The following is a 6754-nucleotide window of genomic DNA, read 5'->3' as shown; positions in this document are numbered from 1 at the left end:
AGAAACCAAAAAAAAAAAAAAAACAGAATCTGAAGAATCTATAATATTCATCTATCTATTAAATATATTTTACTATACAGAGCCAAATATAGTTCTTGATATAGCAGATGTTTCTGAAGTTAGTAACTATTCAAGATCCTCGTCTTCATTTTTAAGAGTATGAACTGAATCATCTCAACTAGAATCTTCTATTCAATTCAAACTATAGCATGATTAAACTTAGGCATTTTTTACATTGTTTGATTAAAGTGTTCTGCAATAAATAAATATAAAATAAGAATACAATCAATAATATGAATAATGCAAGTATCTGTTTTTCTTAAATAAAACAGAAATACTCAATGCACTGCATTCAGTACTAGATCTAGCCTTTATCTGCACTCCTTTAAAAAGAGGGTTATAGGGTTCCTGAATTTCTATATGGCTCTAAAAATAGTGATGTTTCTTTATTGGTTCTTCAGATCAGTGTTTAGGTTTCATTTAATGCACAAGGAAGGGAAAAAATAAAAAGGTTCTCCCATGACATAGGCTACCACTATAACACTATTGTGATCCTAAATTAAACTTTATTTTAAAGAATGTATTTAAATATCTGCACCTTCAACCCTCCTTTCAACATCCCCAAAATGTTAACAAACACGTCCTTCTGCACTTTCCTGTTTTTAATAGATTTTCTAACAACATAACTCATAGTATGAAGGATACATGCAGTGCATTATAAAGACAGGAAATATTACCTGTTGGTAATTGTCAAATACAACACACAACAAGACAATATCAGTGAGTAAACGATGCACTCACCACATCTGAAGCAAAGCAAATAAAAAAAACGGCTTTAAGTTCAGCAAAGTTTCCTCTCCATCCTGCGTGATGCGCGTTGCTCAAAGCGCCGACAGACGGAGATAATGTCGCATCCCGCCGCTGCTGTTACATTCGAATTTGGAAAATGATCCGGCTGAGCGAGCGCTCAGATCGCAGTGTGTTCGAGAGCTCTGGCGTGTGTGTCTCGTTCCCAGCATGTGTGTCGAACTCGAGTGCGCACTAATGTGAAGAAACGTTCAATAAATGAGCGAGCTGAAGTTCCTCCTCCCACTGCTCGAGTCCTCAACGCGCGCGTGCAGCTCCACCACAATGAGACCATCCTGCTCTGTCTGTGCGCAGATTTATGTATGCATGGATGGGCTTAAGTTTAGAAAATGTACCACACTAATATAGCGAAACGTGAAAAACAGGCATAAAAGGCCATTTGAATTAATGCGTTATAAAGCAGCCATATATATAATTTGTTTATTTTTATTATGTAAAAGTTTCTAAAACTGCAAAAAATTAATCTACATTGTTTAAAAACACACTAAATAATGTCTTACTGGAAATGTATGAGTACAGAAAGGGTTAGTTCACCCACAAGTGAAAATTCTGTCATTAATTAGGCTACTCACCCTTGTGTTGTTCAAAACCCGTAAGACCTTCGTTCATCTTCGGAACACAATTTAAGATATTTTTGATGAAATCTGAGGGCTCTCTGACCCTCCCGTAGACAGCAAGGTAACTACCACGTTCAAGGTCCAGAAAAGTAACAAGATGATCGACAAAGTAGTCCATGTGACATCAGTGGTTCAACTGTAAAGTTATGACGCTACGAGAATACTTTTTTTGCGCAAAGAAAACAAAAATAATGACTTTATTCCACATTTTCGTCTCTACTGCATCACTTGTGGATTTGCGTTCACGACAGTATCATGACGCTGGATCTGGGTCAGCGCCACCATACGCTCGCGTCATGGTACTGTTGTGAACGCACGTCATGTACAGTACTAAAGTACTGGGACGATTTTGCGCGAACTATTTCCCAGTACCATTTAAAGGGTTGCATTCGCACGGACAGTGTACGTAAGACAGTCGACACACAGTGACGTCATTTGTGCGCGGCTGGTCTTACGGGTTTCGAAAAACACAAGGGTGAGTAATTAATGACAGAATTTTCATTTTTGGGTGAACTAACCCTTTAAGGGTAGGGGATAGACAATATATTTAGCTCAGTATAAAAACAATGCAGCTCAGTGATAGGAAAAACAAATGTGTGATTGTGAAGGAGATTGCCTTTCTGAAACTTTATTTCAATGGTTTAAACACAAGTATGAACCCCATAACTGTCAGAAAAGTTATTAATGTATGTTTCAAGGGAAGTTACAGAGTAAATCCTGATGATCACATTTAAATGATGATGATTTATGTCTTCATTATGAAGGCACAGTGTTCATACTGTGTTTCAGCAGATTTACATTCGTAAATTGCTATGAATGAAGCCTCACACACTGTGATGTAAAAAAGTAACTAGAAGTCATATACTATGTATGATTTCCAGGCAATGTGAAAGAATAATTAAACAATAGTTCTGACCTATAACGGGATAAACATGCAGATTTTTGTTCCTCTTTTGCATAGTTCCCTTTTATTATGAGCAGTAAAGTGAAATTCCTTTGGAAATGGACAGTGAGAGTTTGTTTCCAAAGTTTCATTTCAAAAGCGGTTAAAAGAGAAGCATAAATCACCATCATATCGTTATCAACAGAAATGTCCTCAGGTATTACAGTATGTGTGTACATTTTCATTTTTGCATTAGAAGTGTTGTGGTGTTTCATTATACTCCTGTTCATACTCATGTTCATCATATGTACTTAAATGTAAATATACCTTTATTATGAAATACTAAATTTGATAGCGACTCTCAATTAAAATTGTATTCTATATAAACTATATTGTCATTGGAAACTATGTGGATGTTACATGAATAAAAAGTCAGAATTGCGAGATATAAACTCTGAATCTGAGAAAAATGTAGAATTCTGATTTTATATCTCACAGTTCTGTGTTTATAGAGAAATTTCTCAGAATTGTGAGGAAAAAAGTCGCAATTACCTTTAAAAAAAAAAAAAAAAAAAATGTTATTCCCTGGCGGATACAGCTTTCCATAAGATGTTGTGTCTCTTTAAGAAAGTTGATAAAAATCTATGAACTTGTATTCATTTTTGCAGTTATTACTTTGTTAAACATTAGGTGAAGAAAACAAAATATTCAGGCCAATCAAGTTGTTAATGGCATTTCCTCTTTCTTTTACTGACTAGTTTCCCAATACATACCTGATTTGTGAGGTGAGTCTGAACTAGTTTACAAGGCTTGTAAATAATCTAATAAGAGATTTGTGTGAGCATCTCAAACAGTGATGCTGAAAATGCCTTAAAGATATGTTGTTATGAGTCCTTTGTTTATTCTCAGCAGTTCTCACACAGCTGATGTTTGAATGAAGCATCTCAAAATACAAATGATGGGGGCTTGTTGTCACACAGGAAGTTGTCACAAGCACCTTGAATCAAATGTCTAATTTTGCAAATGCTGTTTTTTACAATCAGTGGTTGTATATGCTGGGTTCAAACACCTAGTTTTTAACTAGTTAATTATATTTTGTATCTGAACTGTTCAATAGCCTTTTTGCAGTTAAGTTTTGTGTCTGTGGGTTTAAAAATAAACGGACATTAAAAATGTGACAACTAGCCCCGGTCTGTCTATTAATGCAATTAAAATCAAAGACAGATATCAGAGTGTGGTGCATGTAGTTGTAACAACACTCTATATCCAGGGGTCAAATCAAGTTCACACTTTATTAATGTTAAAAGAGACATTATAAAGTGACCATCATCTGGTTACAATAAGCAGTGATTCATATGTGTGTGATATGCAGAAAGGTAGAAAGAGTCTGAATGCAGGCGAGCAAGAGTGTGGATGAGGAAAAATCTGGTAACCTTACCTATGACTGTAGTTAAGTAACGCAACCCAGACACGAATTTGTCTGGCCGTGATTCATTTTCGCGAGGAGGGTGGCCGATCTCAACGCTTTCTGTGGAATGTGCGGCTAAAAAAGAAAATAAAAGCAGCCATTGTCTTTATCTTTATTCCTCTCTTGGAGTTTTGTTGAGCCGGTCAAACACGCTGTGAACAGCAAGAGATCAGGGAGAGTTTCCTCTCAATTCACCAGTTCACTTCTGTCTGCCATCCCTCACGAGCAAAGAACTAGAACCCATTTCCAAAACATCATGTAAATTTTCCCCAAAAGAGATGAAGTTCGTTTCTATTTAAGTCTGCATTTAGTTGATGCCAGTACTAATATTAAAACCATAAAGCGGTAGTGAAAATATTTAGTGAAAAAGCAGAGCATAAGCTTAAATTGCTTATACTTTAATGAATAATGTAATAAAGTTCTGCAGCGTCTTTGCTCCAGACATGAACGATTCCTTGAATTGTGTGTCTTGTTGAAAAAGGTGCAGGTTTCACCTCTTTTTCAGATGATTTTCACCTTGAGGATACTTTTGACTTTTGGGGCAGCCACTTAACACCTGGAACACCTTAGCAACTACCTGGAATCGCCCTAGTAACATCCTAAAAAAGACTCAGAACACCTTAGGCACCACATAGAGTAGAAATCCCCTGGCAACCACTCACTACACCTTAGCAACCACATAGAAACGTGTTTCACACTACACTGAACCTCTTATAAACCACATAGCAATGCACCAATTACCTCTTAGGACACCTCGGCAGCTGCATAGCAGCACCCTAGCAACTGCATAGCAACAAACCACTCAGAAGACCTTTGTAATCTTTAGCAATCTTAGCAACCACATAGCAACATGGTAAAAACACTCAGAACAGCTCAACAGCCACACAGCATTGCCCTAGCAACTGCATAACAACATGATAAAAACACCTTGAACAGCTTAGCAACCACACAGCAGTGCTCTAGCGGTCGCATAACAATGTGCTAAAAACTCTCAGAACACTTTAGAAACGACATAGCAACCAACAGCCTCTTAGGACACCATGGCAACTGCATACTAAAAACTAGTACAACAAACTAAAATCCACTCAGAAGACCTTAGCAACCGCATAGCAATACCCTAGAAACTGCATGACATACATGTTATTAACCAACTGCATGTGTGTTTTTTTTTCTGTATATCTGCCATATGGACATCACCTTGACATAGTCACCACTGATAAGCTACTCCTAAATATAATGTAGAAACTTTAATTTTCTGTGAAGCTGCTTTGCAACGATTTGTATAGTGAAAAGCGCTATACAAATAAACGTGAACTGAATTGAATTACAAAATTCTATATTAACCGCATTGCAATGTCTTAGCAACCACAGTGACTTAGAAACCACATAGCAACCGAACTACAATCCACTCAGGAGACGTTAGCAACCACATAGCAACACCCTAGCAACTTTATAACTAAATACTATAGCAATTGTATTGTAATGTCTTAGCAACCACCCAGAACAACCTAGAAACTGCATAGCAACTTGCTAAAAACTACTCAGAACGCCATAGCAACCACATAGCAACACCCAGCAACTGCATAACTAAATACTATAGTGACTGCATTGCAATGTCTTAGCAACCACCCATAATAATCTCAAAACTGCATAGCAACATGCTACAATCCACCCAGAACACCTTAGCAACCACATAGCAATAGCCTAGCAACTGCATAACTAAATTTCATTGCAGTCTTAGCAACCACCTAGAAAAACCTCAATACTGCCTAGCAACATGCTACAATCCACCCAGAACACTTTAGCAACCACATAGCAATAGCCTAGCAACTGCATAACTAAATCTCATTGCAATGTCTTAGCAACCACCTAGAAAAACCTCTATACTGCCTAGCAACATACTACAATCCACCCAGAACACCTTAGCAACCACATAGCAATAGCCTAGCAACTGCATAACTAAATCGCATTGCAATGTCTTAGCAACCACCCAGAACAACCTCTATACTGCCTAGCAACATGCTACAATCCACCCAGAACACCTTAGCAACCACATAGCAACACCCTATCATTGTGACTGTTGGTTTTGTACATGACTGAAGTCAATGTCATAAAGCAGATTTCCTTTAATGTACTCGAGTCTCGGTGCGGCACCAATAAACACAGTAGAGCCCTTCCCAGCACTAATAAACTCTCAGTCTGTGGTGGTTCTGTGAGTAGTTCAGCATGTTCTAGTCCGCTAACCCGTCACACACCGGCCGCTAGTCTCTCAGCGCCCCGCTAGTGCCCCTCTTGTCCGTGGAATGTGGAAATCATTTCCCCCTTAATTTTATAATGGAGGTGGAGGGGAGGCCTCCCTTTGGTTCAATTTTCACCAACACCATAAAACGCAGCGGTCGTAAGAACAGCGCCGACATCTGTTTTTTCCATTGCCAAGACTTTAATGATCAGGTAATAAAAGTTTCATTTGACAGAAATTACAACAGATGTTTCAGCCGATAAAGTTCAGATAGAAGCGATCTCTCTGGAGACCCCGCTGACCCGACAGGCCCACCTTCACTACATATACCGCCACAACAAAAGCCACTGCAGTCACATCCAGTTTACTTCCACTGCCCTTTCTACACACTAAAATAGTACTTTTTCATGTCTTTTTCCAGTTGACCCAGAAATTAAATTCTGTCATCATTTACTCACCTTCCATTAGTTAGTGTTATATATATTATATACAGTATATATAGGTGTTACATTACATAACACCTATGTACAATATATATGACACTTTATGTATAATGTATATACTGTATGCTTACATGTTTACATATACTGTTTATGTCTACACTGCATATTCACACTTATATATGCACACACTGCACTAATACTTTTGTTATAACTTTTGTATTGAGTACTTGTGGTTTT

The sequence above is a fragment of the Sinocyclocheilus anshuiensis genome, unplaced genomic scaffold (genome assembly GCF_001515605.1).
Source record: "Sinocyclocheilus anshuiensis isolate Anshui unplaced genomic scaffold, SAMN03320099.WGS_v1.1 scaffold1632, whole genome shotgun sequence".
In the NCBI taxonomy this organism is placed as follows: Eukaryota; Metazoa; Chordata; class Actinopteri; order Cypriniformes; family Cyprinidae; genus Sinocyclocheilus; species Sinocyclocheilus anshuiensis.
This window is presented reverse-complemented; position numbering follows the sequence as displayed.